Below are 19,423 nucleotides of genomic sequence, written 5' to 3'. Positions count from 1 at the left end.
GTATTTAATAGTATTGTGTGTGTGTGTGTGTGTGTGTGTGTGTGTGTGTGTGTGTGTGCAAAAGAGTGAAAGTGAGCAGTAAAGATGAGAGAGGAATAATATTAGTTTAATAAAGACTATATTCTTTCAAAAAAGGAATAATTCAAATAAGTTGTTGAATGTAACAATTATTATATGGAATATAAATGATTGAAATCTAGTTTAAAGATAAAGAAGTTATCAAATGGATTAAAAATACTACTCATCAAGATTTTGCTCACAGGAAGTATACCTAAAACAAAAAGTTATTAAAAAATTAATATATAAACCTCTTTGGAACCACTTCCAAATAGTGAAATAACCAAAGGATTTGAGTTTTTTTAGAAACTAAAGGAAGATTTGAATCAGGTCTTCCCATGTCTGCATTCTCAATAACTTAATCATTCTCTCTCTCATAATCTGACTTAATACCTTACAATTGTTAAGTCCAATAAAATTACTTTTTTTGGATGTGTTGAATACAGAGGCCTGCATAAAAATGTCAGTGGCATAAATACGTAGCAAATATAATACATGCATACAAGTCAAGAAGAAAAAACACAGGTTTTATGCCATACTTTGTAACGTTTGGGATATGAACCAAGCCTACCTATTAACTTGTCCTTTAAAATTCAGAGATTTATTTTGAAAAAAATATCTGCTTCATAACAAATTGTTCAGGAACAACATAGCTTGCCAGCTTATAGCATAGTCCCAGACACTTTGTAAAGACAATTCATCAAAAATTTTTGTCACAGGAAACATAAGTGGACTTCCTGGGAAGCAGGAAGAAAGGAATGACAGGCAATTGACTAAAACTCCAGAGCTAAAAAAACAACTACAATCTGCTTACAAGACTACCTGAGGCAGATAAGAGCTTAGAAAGTATTGTCCCAAGTCAAGACTGTGTGGCACAATCCAATAACCTTGCCTAGGACTGCACAGCACCTCCCATAGATTGGGGATAGAACAATTAGGGCAAGTCATCTTCCTAGAATTTCAACTGTTACCATCATTAGGTATAAAAACAATTCATAAGGCCTAGAAATACTGATAATAATAATAGAGATTGGAGTATGGTAGGCTTCCAAACATGGTATTAGAAATTCAATAGTGTAAGATGATAGGTGAATTTTGGGGGCATTGCATCTCCATGTTTGGCTGCAAAACTGGAAGAGGATGCCCCTTTGGAAAAAAAAATACTCACAAAGAGTGAAGACTGCACACAGTTCACCCATATGTGGGCACTATAAGCTGAGATGGGACACCCTCTTTCTCTCTTTTTACCCTGTGGCTCTGACAAATGGCTAGAGTGTTTCTCCTCTGTTTTATTTGGCCTTATCTGTTTTCATGGCAGAAGTGATCGAATCCCCAAAGGAGTTAGGATTTTAAACCATAAGAAATATGGGATATTAAAGCCAGCCAGCTAGCCCAACAGAAAAGTCAGAAAAGTCCAAAAAACCACATGCCTCGTGCTCAAATCAAATGTGGAGTTTATATTTGGACTTGGAATTGTGCCTTGTAAGAAATTATGTAAATGATGAACCTAATCTTCTTCCCTTTGCAATGGTCTGAGGGGGTATAAAAGAAAGACGAGTCTACCCACATGTTCTGGAGTAAATGTGTATATTTTTTGTTATAATTTTGAAGTAAATATTTCTTTGTAAAAATTGATCCAAATAATTATAACCAAATCAAATGAAGTACAGGAAACTTGTCTATACAATGGAGGGAATACCATCTGTGGGGATCAAAGCAATTTTCAAAGAATCTGGAAACCCCCTACAAATCTTCTTTTATTCATTTTATAACTATAATTTATTTTTTACAGTACATAGGCATGGGTAATTAATATTTTTTACACGATTATTCCTTCTATACACTTTTCTAAATTTTCCCCTCCCTCCCTCTACTCCCTTCCCTAGATGACGGGCTATCCCATACTTGTTAAATGTGTTACAATATATCCTTAATACAATATATGTGTGCAAAACCAAATTTCTTGTTGCTCAGTAAGAATTGGATTCTGAAGGTATAAGTAACCTGTGTAGAAATAAAATAGTGCAAACGTTTTACATTCAATTCCCACTGTTCCTTCTCTGGGTGTAGCAGTTTCTGTCCATCATTGATCAACTGGAAGTGAGTTGGATCTACTTTATCTTGAAGATATCCACTTCCAACAGAATACATCTTCATACAGTATTGTTGTTGAAGTGTATAGTGATCTTCTGATTCTGCTCATTTCACTCAGCATCATTCATGTAAGTCTGTCCAAACCTCTCTGTATTCATCCTGCTGGCCATTTCTTACAGAGGAATAATATTCTATAACATTTAACATTCAACATTCATATTTTACCCAGAGAGATACATACAGAGTAAAGGTAAAAGGTTGGAGCAGAATCTATTATGCTTCAGGTAAAGCCAAAAAAGCAGGCTTTGCCCTCCTTATCTCAGCAAGCAAAAGCAGAAGTTAATCTAATTAAAAGAGATAAGGAAGGAAACTATATCCTGCTAAAAGGTAGCATAAACAATGAAGACATACCAATACTAAACATATATGCACCAAGTAGTATAGCATCTAACTTTCTAAAGGAAAAGTTAAGAGAGTTGCAAGAAGAAATAGCCAGTAAAACTATAATAGTGGGAGATCTCAAACTGGCACTCTAAGATTTAGACAAATCAAACCACAAAACAAATAAGAAAGAAATTAAAAAAGTGAATAGAACATGAGAAAAACTAGATATGATAGACCTTTGGAGAAAACTGAATGGTGATAGAAAGGAATATACTTTCTTCTCAGCAATTCATGGAACCTATACAAAAATTGACCATATGTTAGGACATAAAGATCTCAAAATTAAATACAGGAAGGCAGAAAGAGTAAATGCCTTCTTCTCAGATCACAATGCAATAAAAACTACATTCAGCAAAAAGTTAGGGGTAAATAGAACAAAAAGTAATTGGAAAATGAACAATCTCATCTTAAAGAATGACTGGGTGAAACAGCAAATTATAGAAACAATTAATAATTTTACCCAAGATAATGACAACGATGAGACATCATACCAAAATTTGTGGGATGCAGCTAAAGTGGTAATTCAGGGAAATTTTATATATCTAGAGGCTTATTTGAACAAAATAGAGAAAGAGAAGATTAATGAATTGGGCCTGCAACTTAAAAAACTGGAGAAAGACCAAATTAAAACCCTCAAACAAAAATCAAAATTGAAATACAAAAATTAAAAGGAGAAATCAATAATATTGAAAGTAAAAAAAATTATTGAATTAATAAATAAAACCAAGAGTTGGTTTTATGAAAAAGCCAATAAAATAAATAAACCTTTGGTAAATCTAATCAGAAAAAGGAAAGAGGAAAATCAAATTGTTAGTCTTACAAATGAAAAGGGGGATCTTTCCACCAATGAAGAGGAAATTAGAGAAATAATAAGGAATTACTTTGCCTAACTTTATGCCAATAAATTTGATAACTTAAGTGAAATGGATGACTTCCTCTAAAAATATAGGCTTCCTAGATTAACGGAGGAGGAGATAAATTACTTAAATAGTCCCATTTCAGAAAAAGAAATAGAACAAGCTATTAATCAACTCCCCAGTTAAAAATCCCCAGGACCAGATGGATTTGCATGTGATTTCTACCAAACATTTAAAGAGCAATTAGCCCCAATGTTATATAAACTATTTGAAAAAATAGGGGATGAAGGAGTCCTACCAAACTCCTTTTATGACACAGACATGGTACTGATACCTAAACCAGGTAAATTGAAAACTGAGAAAGAAAACTATAGACTAATTTCCTTAATGAATATTGATGCTAAAATCTTAAATAAGATATTAGCAAAAAGAATTCAGAAAATCATCCCCAGGATAATACACTATGATCAAGTAGGAATTATACCAGGAATGCAGGGCTGGCTTAATATTAGGAAAACTATTAGTATAATTGACCATATTAATAATCAAATTAATAAAAACAACATGATCATTTCAGTGGATGCAGAAAAAGCATTTGACAAAATCCAACATCCATTCCTACTAAAAATGCTTGAGAGTATAGGAATAAATGGACTATTCCTTAGAATAATCGGGAACATATATTTACGACCATCTGTAAGCATAATATGCAATGGAGTTAAACTGGAACCTTTCCCAGTAAGATCAGGATTGAAACAAGGTTGCCCACTATCACCATTACTATTCAATATAGTACTAGAAATGCTAGCCTCGGCAATAAGAGCCGAGAAAGAGATTCAAGGAATTAGAGTAGGAAATGAGGAAATCAAACTATCACTCTTTGCAGATGACATGATGGTATACTTAGAGAACCCCAAAGACTCTGCTAAAAAGCTATTAGAAATAATTCAGAATTTTACCAAAGTGGCAGGATACAAAATAAATCCACATAAATCCTCAGCAATATTATATATCACCAACAAAATGCAACAGCAAGAGATACAAAGAGGAATTCCATTCCAAATAAATGTTAAGAGTATAAAATATTTGGGAATATATCTACCAAAGAAAAGTCAGGAATTATATGAGCAAAATTACGAAACACTTGCCACAAAAATAAAGTCAGATTTAAATAATTGGAAAGACATTCAATGCTCTTGGATAGGCCGATCAAATATAATAAAGATGACAATACTCCCCAAACTAATCTATTTATTTGATGCTATACCAACCAGACTCCCAAGAAACTATTTTAATGACCTAGAAAAAATAACAACAAAATTCATATGGAAGAATAAAAGGTCGAGAATTGCAAGGGAACTAATGAAAAAAGTCAGATGAAGGTGGTCTAGGTGTACCTGATCTAAAGGTATATTATATAACAGCAGTCACCAAAACCATTTGGTATTGGCTAAAAAATAGACCAGTCGATCAGTGGAACAGATTAGATACAAAGGACAAAAAAGGGTACATCTATAGCAATCTAGTCCTTGACAAACCCAAAGATACCAACATTAGGGATAAAAATTCCTTATTTGAAAAAAAAAAAAAAAAACTTGGGCAAACTGGAAATTAGTATGGCAGAAATTAGATATGGATCCACACTTAACACCATATACCAAGATAAGATCAAAATGGGTCCATGATTTAGGCATAAAGAGTGAGATAATAAATAGATTAGAGGAATAGAGGATAGTCTACCTCTCAGACCTGTGGAGGAGGAAGGAATTTATGACCAGAGGAGAACTAGAGATCATTATTGATCACAAAAGAGATCACAAAAAACCTAAAAAGTTTCTGTACAAACAATACTAATGCAAACAAGGTTAGAAGGGAAGTAACAAATTGGGAAACTATTTTTACAGTTAAAGGTTCTGATAAAGGTCTCATTTCCAAAATATATAGAGAACTGACCCTAATTTATAAGAAATCAAACCATTATCCAATTGATTAATGGTCAAAGGATATGAACAGACAACTCTCAGATGAAGAAATTGAAATTATATCCACTCATATGGAAGAGTGTTCCAAATCACTACTGATCAGAGAAATGCAAATTAAGACAACTCTGAGATACCACTACACTCCTGTCAGATTGGCTAAGATGACAGGAACAAATAATGATGAATATTGGAGGGGATGTGGGAAAACTGGGACACTAATACATTGTTGGTGGAGTTTTGAAAGAATCTAACCATTCTGGAGAGCAATTTGGAATTATGCCCAAAAATTTATCAAAATGCGCATACCCTTTGACCCAGCAGTGCTGCTATTGGGCTTATATCCCAAAGAAATACTAAAGAGGGGAAAGGCACCTTTATGTGCCAAAATGTTTGTGGCAGCTCCTTTCATAGTGGCTAGAAACTGATAAATGAATGGATGTCCGTCAGTTGGAGAATGGTTGGGTAAATTATGGTATATGAATGTTATAGAATATTATTGCTCTGTAAGAAATGACCAGCAGGATGAATACAGAGAGGTTTGGACAGACTTACATGAATGATGCTGAGTGAAATGAATAGAACCCGAAGATCGCTGTACACTTCAATGCTGTATGAAGATGTATTCTGATGTAATTTGATATCTTCAACATAAAGAAGATCCAACTCACTTCCAGTTGATCAATGATGGACAGAAACAACTACAGCTAGAGAAGGAACACTGGGAAGTGAATGTAAATTGTTAGCACTACTGTCTATCTACCTAGGTTACTTATACCTTCGGAATCTAATACTTAACACGCAATAAGAAAATTGGATTTACACACATATATTGTATCTAGGTTATACTGTAACACATGTAAAATGTATGGGATTTCCTGTCATCTAGGGGAGGGAGTAGAAGGAGGGAGGCGATAATTTGGAAAAATGAGTACAAGGGATAATGTTATAAAAAAAATATTACTCATTCATATATACTGTCAAAAAATTTATAACTATAAAAAAAGAATAAAGGGAGATTGGTCTATAGTTTTCTTTCTCTGTTTTCAACCTACCTTGTTTAGGTATCAGTATTATTTCTGTGTCATAAAGGGAGTTTGGTAGGACTCCTTCATCCCCTATTTTTTCAAATAGTTTATATACCATTGGGGCTAATTGTTCTTTAAATGTTTAGTAGAATTCACATGTAAATCCATCTGGTCCTGGGGATTTTTAACTGGGGAGTTGATTAATAGCTTGTTCTATTTCTTTTTCTGAAATGGGACTATTTAAGCAATTTATTTCCTCCTCTGTTAATCTAGCAAGCCTGTATTTTGGAGTAGTCATCCATTTCACTTCAGTTATCAAATTTATTGGCATAAAGTTGGGCAAAGTAACTCATTATTTTTCAAATTCCCTCTTCATTTGTGGAAAGATCCTCCTTTTCATTTTTATGATGAACAATTTGATTTTCCTCTTTCCTTTTTCTGATCAGATTTACCAAAGTTTTATCTATTTTATTGGCTTTTTCTTAAAACCAACTCTTAGATGTCGAATTGAGTTTTGAAATGAATTATTTTGCTTTGTGGAATTTTTTTTCTCTTTAACTATTTTTTTTAGTGAGTTATTTTCTTTTTCCAATTCACAAATCCTACAAATTTTTATCTTTTCCAATTCAGAAATCCTACTTTCCCGTGATTTTTTAACCTTTTCCAATTCACAAATTTTATTCCCATGCACTTCCTGTGATTTCTTTATCTTTTCCAACTCAAATTTCAGGATATTGTTGCTCTCTATCATAGCTTTTCTTTCCTTTCCCCAGTCTCCTAATTCTCTTAATGTTTTAATAGTCTCTTCTAGGAGAGAGTTAAGTGATGGGGGGCAGGTATTGTTCCCCTTTAGGGTATTATCTGGAGACTGTCTGCTGTTAGCTTTCTTGGGGTTGGATACCCGCTCTTACTCTGTATAGAAGGTGTCAATGATTCTCTTCAATTTCTTACTCATTGTTAAAACTCTGTGGGGTCTTCCCTTTGGGTAGGAAATTTACTAGCTTCCTTGTAGAACAGAAATAGCATGGATTACAGCAATTTTGTGCCCAGGCTAAGAGAGAGCTCTGGGGGAGATTTTCCCCCTGCCCTCCCCCTCTGGAAATGACTCTGAGGTGGTTAACATGGCTGTGCTTTGAGGAGTGCCCAGTGAAGAGCCCTGCTGTATGGCCTAGCGGCTGCCCTGAGGCTAGAAACTGAATAGTGAAATAGTCACAACCCCAGGCCAAAGCCTGGGAAGGGTCTGTGGATATTAGCAGCTGACCAGCAACACAGACCGGAAGTTTCTGCTGGGGAAGCAGTGTCATTGCTGCAGGAGTTTCACTGCTGTGATAGTTCTGCTCCCTCAGGCTGAGCCCCGAACTGTGTAGATTAGAGGCTGCCCCGCTGTGCAAGTTCTCAACTGCCTCAAGGAGAAGCATATGGCGCACAGCTTTGCCAGATCAGTGTTGGTCACTTCTGGTATGGGGTTTGGGCCTTTTTTTGTTTGTTTGTTTGTTTTTTTAAGTTGCTTTCATTTCTCTTCTGATCTGCTATTTTACAAGCACAGTAGAGCTATTAGCCTAGGCTAGAGACTTCTGTCTCAGTATCTATTCTAACCCCATAAGTTTTCCCAGCCCGTTTGGCACAATGTGCTAGCCTTTAGTCTAACACTCTCTGTGCTGGTCCTTTTTTTTTTTTTTTCCTCTCCTCTGGACCAACCTTTTCTGACAAAACTCCAGATTCTCTTCGGCTGGTAAGTTGTGCTTTTAATCTTTGTGATTTTTTTATCCAGCATTATTTTGGAGGCTGAGTTAGCTAATTGGTATTGAGTGTAGTAGGGAGCTTAGAAATTCACGTGTATATTCTCTGCCATCTTGGCTCCGATCTTCTTACAAATCTTCTTAAGAGTAATAGAAAACTCTAGGGGAGGGCTAAAATGAAAGACATTTTGTTTGCAAGCAGTGGACATCAGGATAACTAGTGTTACAAGTCTATAAAATCAGCCTACTTAAGATCAGGAAGTAGATTCACTAAGTATCCTAAGAGAAAGAGGAGTAATAGTAACACCTGCGTGCTAGGGAACATAGCCACAAGAGTGCTAGAGAACAGAATAACAAGAGTCTGCATTAATTTTGTGACCTTTCATTGTGTACCTTGCACACAATTCCTCATTTGTGTAAGCAAAAATTCTGTGCAAAAACAAGTCTTGTTCAAATCTGGCCCTTGTGGTCTGTGGTCTGTGATCTGTGGCTTTTGGTCAGCACTCTCTTGGGAATGGATGTTGAGGCCTCAGGTGTATGTTCTGCTTGGCTGACTACACATCCGGGATATACCCTGTAGACACATCAGGACAGGCATTGATCACATACCAAATCGAGATAGCTCCCACCGTCTCAGGAGTTGGGCTCCTGGATACAATAAGCTATACACATACTTGTTGCTGGGGCACGTTGGCAAGGGCAGATGAAAGGGGTATAAGAACAGGACAGCAGAGGGAAAGAGAGGAGAGGAAGGAGAGGTAAGATAATGTAACCACTCAATAAAGCTTCTCTAAATGCATAAATGGTGTCTGTCTACTCTGTAATATCCGGAAACATCCAAAGTTTGTAGAGGCGACAATAACTGTGGGTAAGTGCTCAGACCACTGGTGTCAGCAGTTCTGCACTAGCTGAGGACCCCAACACATTTGGTTAGAAGTTGGTAAACAAAGTGTCTACTTTGAATGTAATTATGTATTTGATATATCCCAAGTGATTCTTAAGGTACTGAAAATCTTAGCTCCAGAAAATAATGGAGCAAATAATGGAGCACAAAGATGCTAAGACCCAGGATCACAGAGATTTTAGAAATTGTTACTAAATCTCTAATGAGATCACAGATTTTGAAAGACTGTCCTGAAGGATAAAGAATCCTTAGGGCCAATGGCAAAGCAATCAATCTAATCTTACCTTGTTTATTCATTCTCATATCCAGTCATAATGAACTTTGTTTTTTCTCCCCAAGTGTTCTATTGCATCCCCTGAACTTACCCTCTCTGCTGATGAACAGCAGAGTTTTTTTTTTTTTCGCTGAAAAAAACAAAAAAAACAAAAAAAAAAAAAACAGGTTATTCACTAAAAGTTTCCTTTTCTCCTATTTTTATCTCACATAACTCAGATATCTTCCACTCTCTCCTTTTCTATTTTGGGTCAAAAGGCAAGTCCATCTCCTTAACAAGAGCTATCACTTTACAATGATCTACTTGATCTACTTTTCTTCTTCAAAAGATTTCATCCTCTATCATGTATCATTTCCACTATTTCCAAATCTATATTCCCTTTTTGCAAACATCGCTATGTTACCCCATCTTTTAAAAGCCCTCATTGATCAGATTACTTCTAAAGCTGTCACCTTTTTAAAGCCCTTTCTCAAGTTATGGAAAAAGCCATCTATGCTCATCAGCTCTGCTTCTTCTCTTCTCAATCTCAGGTTAAGCCCCTCTAACCTGACTTCAAATTATTCAATTTATTTCTTATTCAATGTAACTGCTCCTCCAAAGTTACTAGGAATCTCAAAATTACCAAATTAACTGACCTCTTAGACATTACCTATAACCCTCCCAATTATTTTGTCTACAATTACTTTAAATGAAATTTATCTCTTGATGCTGTAATTAGTCAGTAATATATAGAAATGCTGATGGTTTGTGCAGGTTTATTTTATACACTGCAACTTTGTAAAACTGTTATTTCAAGGAAGTTTTTGGATAATTTTCTAGTATTCTAGTATATCATGTCATCTGCAAGGATTTGTAGTCTCCTTATTGCCTATTCTAATTCCTTTCATTTTTCTTTTCTTACTGCTAAAGCCAATATTTCTAGTGCAATACTGAATCATAATGGTGATAAGAGGCATTCTTGTTTCCCCACTGATCTTATTGGGAATGTGTCCAGGTTCTCTCCATTGCAAATGATGCTGTCTGTTGGTTTTAGATAGATAATGCTTATATTTTCAAAAAAATTCCCTTTATCCCGATTCTCTGTTTTTAGTAGGAATAGGTACTGTATTTTGTCAAAAGCTTTTAATGTATCTACTGAAATTATCATATGATTTCTGTTGCTTTTGTTATTGATATGATGGAATATAGCTATAGTTTTCCTGATATTGAATCAGGCCTGCATTCCTGGTATAAATCCCACTTACTCATAATGTATTATCCTGCTGTGAGGATTGAAAATCCTATCCAAAAATGACTTCTCAGAGACCTCTCAAAGTAAAAAGCAGAAGTTATTTAACAAATTCTCATGAGAATGAGCAATTCCACCGTGAGTAGGGAAAGAAAGCAAGCTCAAGGTAGAAAGGCTAAAGGACTAAGGGAACATATACAGTTTTTATAGGATTAATTGCAAAAGGATTACATCATGGGTTTGGGGAACATTAAGAGATAGGTGCCCCCCTCCTTCCCCACCAGTTAATTGAATGTCATCATATATCTCAAAAACTAAACAATTAGTAGCCTAAATAAACATCGATAGCCTGGACAGACATAAATGTCATAAAAAAATCTAAGCAATTAGTAGCCTAAACATTGAATTTAACATTGCTGTAAGTTCTTCACAATATCCTTACTTCATACTTGCTCCCCACAGCTCCCCACTCCTAATATGTAAGTGATTTTTATCACATGCTCTATTAAGAACTTACACATTGCTCAAAGTCAGTTAACAAGCTCATACATTGTTTATCAAGTTCACTATCAGATTTATCCCCTTCCAACACTCTCCAGCCTCTTTTCTGGAGAATCATCATTTTAACAGCATCCTCTGGATGCAATAATTTTGAAAGAGATCGGTGGACTATTTTGGTTATTAGTGTAATCATACAGGGTAAACATAATGGTAACAATATAATACCAGTGATAGCAATTAGTCCATACCATAAAAGTTGTTTTCACCAGCTACCATCAAATCAAGACCACCAGCTATTAGAACTTTGGATACAGCGAATTACTGATCCATCATAACAAGTTATACTAGTTTGATTCCATCTATTCACATACCTACTGTAGTCTATGATAGCTCCCTTCTCTGACCTGCAAGTAAATGTCCATGTACACTTACTTTCTCCCATCCATGGCCCTGTACCAGTCTGATGTAGGCAATATCTCCCTAAACTGTACTAGTCAGGGTCCAGTGATGCTTTTACTACACAGCTCTCGAGGTCCCAGTACAAAGGGTGTACCCACATAAAAGCATATATGCATATACAAGGCACAGTCTCCAACCCTTTGGGTTTGGTTCATACCCAATTCTCCTTACTAGTATATAATACCCCTAATTCCTAACAATACAGTTCAATAAATTGTAATATCTAGTACAAACAAGAAAAGTTCCAAGACAGTTCCCCAAATGAGACAAGTCAAAAAGATTTTACATGCACAATTAATCAGTCTTTGCTCAGCTGCACTTTTAATGTTCCTGGATCAGTCTCTACTGCTCACTTCTTTAGCAAATCCATGGGACCTTTGACTCGAATGTGATGTGCCCAACCTATCTTTTTGGTGCGTGTTGCTGTATCTGAAGTCAACAGGATCTGGAACGGTCCTTTCCAGCTCAGGGTCAGCTTGTCCTCCTTCCATGTCTGAACCAGGACCCTGGTCTCCAAGCTGGAACTTATGCACTGTGAATCCTAAGGGAGGAGTCTGAACAATAAGCCCTTTTAGGTGTAAAGTTTTTAGATGTTGCAATAAAGACATGACATATTTTCCTAAAAACAAATCCTTGGTCTCAAACATTGCATCCAAGGAGGAATTTTGAATCCCTTTTAGATAAGGGTGACCATACAATAACTCATAAGGTGATAATCCCACATCCCTTCGGGGTTTTGTTCTAATTCTTAATAAGGCAAGGGGAAGGTACCTGGTCCAGGGCAATTGTGTCTCTAACTCCAATTTAGTCAGTTGCTGTTTAATTTCCTTATCCATCCTTTCCACTTTACCTGATGAGGGAAGATGCCATGGGGTATATAAGTCCCATGATTGGGCCACAGATTGGAGGATCTTAGCCATGAAATGTGTGCCTTGGTCTGAATCTACCTGCTCCACCATCCTATACCCCGGAATGATATGCTCAAGGAGTAGTTTTACAAACTGCTGAGGCAGTTGCCCATGTAAGGGGAAAGGCCTCCACCCATGAGGTCAGATGGTCCACTACGACCAGCAGATATCTGAGACACCCCACTGATGGCAGCTTGGTAAAGTCCACCTGTATGCTTTTGGAAAGGCCTGATACTAGGGGGCCTTCCTCCTTTTTGGACTTGTCATTGGGCCGCCCTATTCATACTCTGACAAACAGGACACCCACTGACCAATTGCCTGCTATTATGTACAAACCAGTGCCACAAACTTAGCACTATATCACACAGGCCTTGGAAACCCCAATGACTGCCCTGATGTAAATGTTCGGAGTACATGTCTCATACCTGCTGTGATCGGTACCTCTCTGCCCTCAGGGAGGAGCCAGTGCCCTCTTTATCCTCCTGAGCGCCAAGGCTTTGGGTTTCCTGCTTCCCTTCTGCGATAAAGGAAGGTGGAAGCATTGGAGGCAGAAATGCCAGAATTAGCACCATCATCTCCTCTGTACTTACAGATTCCTCTTCTCCAGACCGTTTTGCCTCCTCATCTGCAAAGCAGTTTCTCCTTAGCTCAAATGAATGTCCTCCTTGGTGCCCCTGCACATGAATCACTGCAATATTCTTAGGCAACATAAGATTAGTCAAAATTTCAGTGACCAATGCCCTGTGTGCCAATCCCTTTCCTTTACTGTTTCCATTCTTTCCCTCAAGTAATTTTAGGATCTAATTTCTTTTTTCCCTTCATTCATACAATGACCTAAATATTTTACCTCACATTTCACAAATTACAATGTTTCTTAAGAAATTCTCAGATCCTGTGCTCTTAAATAACTTAACAAACTGATAGTAACTTGGACAAGGCCACTCTTTTTCTTCCCTGCCACAAGAAGATCATCTACATATTGTAAGACTTTTAACAATAAGAAATTAATTCCAGAATGATCACACAATTCTTACATACTCAAGTGGATGTTCCATAAATTGAATATTATATCAATCATTTTGCTTTTTTTAAATACCAAATACACAGAAAAATCATAAACTACATATTGTCCATAACAAAAACATTTTCAAAAGGACAAAGGCAAAAACTACTATCCTTGGAGTCCCTCTAAATAATTGACATCAATATAGTGAATTAAAACTCTATTTTCACAGAAAAGAATCTGAAAAGTTTTTAAAAACATCAATTAAACTCTTTTTTTAAATAGCCCTTTCAGATTATATATCACATTTTTGATCGTATTCATTAAACACAAAGCCATTATGTATTTTACAAACAAATATTCACTCAATTAACATGTTGTATGAGTAACCAGATCAGTTTGCTTTCTTCAGCCAAAAATGGCTGCAGCTTTCCACTGCTGTTCTCCTCCTGCAAAAATACATCCCGTCTCACAGTCATCTCTCCAGGACTAACTTTCCAACAAGTTCCTTCTTTTCCCCACTGATTTCTTCTTGAAATCATTTGCTCCCACTAATCAATCTTCTTAAATCACCTTCTTTCTCCTGTCCCATCTCTGTCTCTCTCCTCCCAATGCTTATTTACTTAAACCTTCTTCGACATACTTTAAACACTTCCAAACTAATAACTCTTCTGACTAGATGCTTCATTTAAACTATTAATTACTTTTGTAAATCAATCTCTTTTGTCCCTTTTCTTTAATCACCTTTTTTTAAATTTAAACTTCAAGATTCATAACCCATAATGATAACAAATTACCCAATGTTTCAGAAGCAAACCAAATAGTTTTTCTTTTCTTTCTTTTTTTTTCTTCTGCCTTCTTCTGCTTCAAGGCCACTAGTAGGAAGCTTCCCAGGTAGTATTAAGCAGATAAGATTGTATTGCCATTACTCCTCTTTAGCGGACTTTGAAAATCTGCTTTTCAGAGAAAACTCTCCCACCAGTTTAAAATAGCCAAGTTCCATTTACTTACAAATTAGTACATCAGATTAAAAAGATTTAAAATCATGAACAAATTTTCAAATAATCAATTTCCAAACTTCTTAACATTATTCTTACAACTTAACAGGGCTTTTAAATCAGCCAAACAGACTAGGGGCTTTTCCCAGGACCCCTGCCCCTGGAGAGAATGTTTCACCTTGAACATTCTTCCCTCCCAGAATCCAAACGGAGTTTCTCTAAACTTCCAAGCCCATTTAGTGCATCTCTCTGCCTTCCCAGAGAATGCCTAGATATTGCATGATTTAAGACCAATGCATTCTGAGCCACTCTGAAAGAATTACTACTCTGACTGAATCCCAACTCCCAGCAATTCAGCCTGCTATTTTATTTCTCTAAGCCTGCAAGACAGAGGCTGAACACTTTATCTCTTATGAACTTGCTAACTTTTAACACGGGATAAAAACAATACAAAGCACAAACATACATACACAGACACAAGTAGAGCTCTTATTTTCATCTTTTACAATTCTTTTAATACCTAGCTACCGTCCTGACAAATTCTTTTGACTGCTTCTATCCCATTTTCCCAACTTGGTCTCAAACCAAATTGTCAGCAAAGACCAATTGTCTTGCTGCAGTGGTCACTCCAGAGAGAATCATCTTAGGAAATCCTTCCCTTGGGGTCAGAGAAACAGTCCGAACAAAGCAATTTTGAGGAGGGCTAATCCCTCGGGTCTCCCTTGACCCAGCCAATAGACCCCCAGATTTCTAAGCTCACCTGGAGAAACACGTGTTTGCTTAGACCACCACCGGCTCCTCAGGACTCTATTTCTCCTTTTTATCTTCAATTCTGCTTTTCACTGAGTATCTCCGCCTCCGGTCTTTTGTCAGAGAGGGAGGGAGGCTACACACTCAGAGCCAGAGAACACGGGAAAAAAACTATCCATGGGCACGCCTATCTCCGTTTGGGATGTGCAGCCATCTCCCCCAAAGACTCATCCCGGACTGAGCCCCCAAACTGTGACGGATAGAAAATCCTATCCAAAAATGACTTTTCAGAGACCTCTCAAAGTAAAAAGCAGAAAAGTTGTTTATTTAACAAATTCTCATGAGAATGAGCAATTCCACCATGAGGAGGGAAAGAAAGCAAGCTCACGGTAGAAGGGCTAAAGGACTAAGGGAATATATACAGTTTTCATAGGATTAATTGCAAAAGGATTACATCATGGGTTTGGGGAACATCAAGAGATAGGTGCCCCCCTCCTTCCCCACCAGTTAATTGAATGTCATCATATATCTCAAAAACTAAACAATTAGCAGCCTAAATAAACATTGATAGCCTGGACAGACATAAATGTCATTAAAAAATCTAAGCAATTAGTAGCCTAAACATTGAACATACCTATGCAGGTCACAGAGACCTAGAGAAGATAGAATACAGAAAAGGAATTTAACATTGCTGTAAGTTCTTCACCATTTCCTTACTTCATACTTGCTCCCCACACTGATGAAGTTTTGCTATAATCTCTTTGCTAATATTTTATTTAAGATATTATATTCACTAGGGAGATCAATGTGTAATTTTCTGTTTTGACTCATCCTAGTTTAGCTTATTATTTCCATATTTGTGTCACTGAAGGAATTTGACAGAACTTCTTAGCCTTTTTTCCCAAAAAGTTTACACAGTATTGGAATTAATTGTTCTTTAAATATTTGGTAGAATTTACTTGGGAATCCATCTAACTGTGGAAGTTTTTTTAATTTTTTTTTTAGGGAGATCATTGATGCCTTGTTCAATTTCTTTATCTAAAATAGGACTATTTAAGTTACTTAATTTCTCTACTGTTAAATTGAGCAATGTATACTGTTGTTGTAATATTCATCTATTTCTGTTAAGATATCCAGAGTTGCTGGCATACATTTGGGTAAAATAGTTCCTAATTATTCCTTTAATATCTTTTTCATTGGTGGTAAGTTTATTCTTTTCATTTTTGATGCTGATAATTTGATTTTCTTCTTTCCTTTTTTCTAATCAAATTCACCAAAGGTTCACCCATTTTGTTCATTTGTTTTCTTAAAACCAACTTAGTTTCATTAATTCAATAGTTTTCTTTAAATTTTATTATTCCTTCTTTTGAATTTCAGAATTTCTAATTTGGTATTTAAAGGGACGTTTTTAATTTGTTCTTTTGCTAGCTTTTTTTTTAGTTACATGCCCAATCCATTGATCCCTTTCTCTATTTTATTCATGTTAACTGTGTGTATATACACACACACACATATATGTGTGTATATATATATATATACACATATATATATGTATATATACATACATATATACATACACACATATACATATACATACATATATATGCATATATGTGTGTGTTATAATGTAGGTATATATATAACATTTCCCCTAAGAACTGCTTTGGCTGCATCCCATAGGTTTTGGTACATTTTCTCATTGTCATTCTCTTGGAATAAATTATGGATTCTGTCTGTGAATTGTTGTTTGACACACTATTTAGAATTAGATTATTTACTTTCCAATTGGATTTTAGTCTATCTTTTCCTGACCTTTTATTGAATATAATTTTTATTGCCTCATGGTCTGAAAAGGAAGCATGTATCATTTCTGCCTTTCTGCATTTGATTGTGAGCTTTTTTTCCCCCCATGGTCAATTTTTGTGTAGGTGCTATATATTGCCAAGAAAAAGATCTATTCCTTTATGTCCCTATTCAGTTTTCTCCAGAGGTCTATCATATCTAGGTTTTCTAAGATTCTTCCCTCATTAACTTCCCTGATTTGTTTTATTTTGTGATTAGCTTTGTCTGATTCAGTGAGGGGAAGGTTAAGGTCCCCCAGTAGAATCGTTTTTTAGTTTATTTTTGTAACTGGCTTAATATCTTCTCTAAGAAATTGAATGTTCTAGAATTTTATGCATATAGATTTAAAATTATTCCTACTTCATTGTTTATGGTATCGTTTAACAAGATGTACTTTCCTTCTTCATCTCTTTTAAATAAATTCCTATTTATTTTTGCTTTATCTGAAATCAGGATGATTACTCCAGTTTTATTACTCCAGTTGAAGCATAATAAATTTTGCTCCATTTTACTCTGTAGCTCTGTGTCAAATGTGTTTCTTGTAAACAACACATTGTAGGATTCTGTTTTTTAATCTACTCAGCTATTCACTTACATTTTATGGCAGAGTTCATCCCATTCACAGTTAGAGTTATGATTATCAGCTCAGTATTTCCTCCATCCTATTTTTCCTTGTATATACTTTTGTTCTCTTTTTCCATATGTACTAGTGTTTTATGAATCCACCCCACCCCCTACCTGCCCTCCCTTCTATCAAGTCCCTCTTTTCCCTTTCGCCTTTCTCCTCCTATTTCTTTAGGGGTAATATCGATTTCTATATTCAACTCAATGACTAAGTTATTCCCTCTTTGAACCAAAACTGATTAAATACACTCTTAGAATATGCTAACCCCCCCCCCTGTTTCCTTTGAATGTTTATAGGTCTTTTGTGCATCTTCATGTAATCTAATTTGTCACATTTTACCTAGTCCTCTTCTCCCAGTAATCCTTTTCCTACCCCTTAATGTATTCTTTCTTTTAATATCATCACATCAGAGTCCATTCAAAAGTACACCTTCTGTTCCCTCACCTCTGCTTCAATAATATATGTAGCACTCAAGAGTTACAAATATCACTTTCCTATGTAGGGATAAAATTTAAATGTATTTTTCCCTGTTTACCTTTCTAGGTTTCTTTTGAGTCCTATGTTTGAATTTTAAATACTGTTAATTCTGCTTTTTTCAATAAAAATTATTTCACTAGGAAGTCTATTCTTTGAAGAACTTTCACCTACCCTCAAAGATAATACTCAGACTCACTGAGTAATTAATTCTTCCTTGTAGCCCCAGGTTCTTTGTCTTCTGGAATATGGTATTTCGGGCCTCAGATCTTTTACTGTATATACTGCTAAATCCTGGATGATCCTGATTGTAGCTCTTTCCTACTTGAATTACATTTGTCTGGCATCTTGCAGTATTTTTCCTTGGGATTATACTTCTGGCATCCTTGGGGTGTTCCTTGTGGGATCTCTTTCCATATTGATGGATTCTTTAATAACTATTCTCCCCATTTCTAGAATATCAGGACAGTTTTCTTTGATAATGCTGTCCATGAATGCTCTTTTCAATCATGGCCTTCTAGTCTCTTTGCAGATATTTTACATTTTCTTTCATTTTTTCATTCCTTTTAGTTTGATTGATTCCTGAAATCGTTACCTTCCATTTGCCCCATTCTAATTTTTACTTTGTGATTTTCTTCACCTTTTGCATCCCTTTTTTTCCCGTTTGGTTAGTTCTACTTTCCAGTATTTTTTTTCTTTTTTCTTTTTTCTTTTCTTTTTTTCCTTTGGACAATTATATTTTTAAAGGAATTCCCTTTTACAAACTGTTGAACTCCCTTTGTATCTCTCATTCTTTATCATTCTTTATTTTGCCTCTCTATCTTTTTGATGAGCAAGAAGAAGAAGTCTCTTTGGCCTTGAGCCCAATTCATACCATTCTTTTCATTTCCTCTATGGCTATTTTGTCCCTTGTTTCAGTTGTTGCTTTGCTCTTCCCTATCATCATAGTAGCTTTCTATGGTCAAGATTCTTTTATGTTTCTTGTTTATTTTCTTTCCTTTTTTTGCATTTCCACACTCTCTTTCTCTTTCTCTCTCTCTCTCTCTTCTCTCTCTCCTCTCTCCTCTCTCCTCTCTCCTCTCTCCTCTCTCCTCTCTCTCTCTCTCTCTCTCTCTCTCTCTCTCTCTCTCTCTCTCTCTCTCTCTCTCTCTCTCTCTCTCTCTCTCTGTTTTTTTTAAACTTATATGGTTGAGCTCTTCTCCTAAAGGAGGCACTGTTTCAAGCTTCCTGGGTTTGAGCACAAGAACACTCTGTATTTG

General features: G+C 35.9%; 1 long non-coding RNA gene across 1 annotated transcript in view; it reads right to left on the bottom strand.

Annotated features, from left to right (window-relative positions):
- Positions 1-19,423, bottom strand: part of LOC141544585 (uncharacterized) — a 78,052-nt gene that overhangs the window by 35,528 nt on the left and 23,101 nt on the right. The window contains exons 3-4 of the long non-coding RNA XR_012482664.1: positions 9,387-9,506; positions 8,592-8,772 (exon numbers count right to left, since the gene is read on the bottom strand). This is a non-coding gene — a long non-coding RNA (uncharacterized LOC141544585). The remainder of the gene's footprint in view (positions 1-8,591; positions 8,773-9,386; positions 9,507-19,423) is intronic.

The sequence above is a fragment of the Sminthopsis crassicaudata genome, chromosome 5 (genome assembly GCF_048593235.1).
Source record: "Sminthopsis crassicaudata isolate SCR6 chromosome 5, ASM4859323v1, whole genome shotgun sequence".
Lineage (NCBI taxonomy): Eukaryota > Metazoa > Chordata > Mammalia > Dasyuromorphia > Dasyuridae > Sminthopsis > Sminthopsis crassicaudata.
This window is presented reverse-complemented; position numbering and strand designations above follow the sequence as displayed.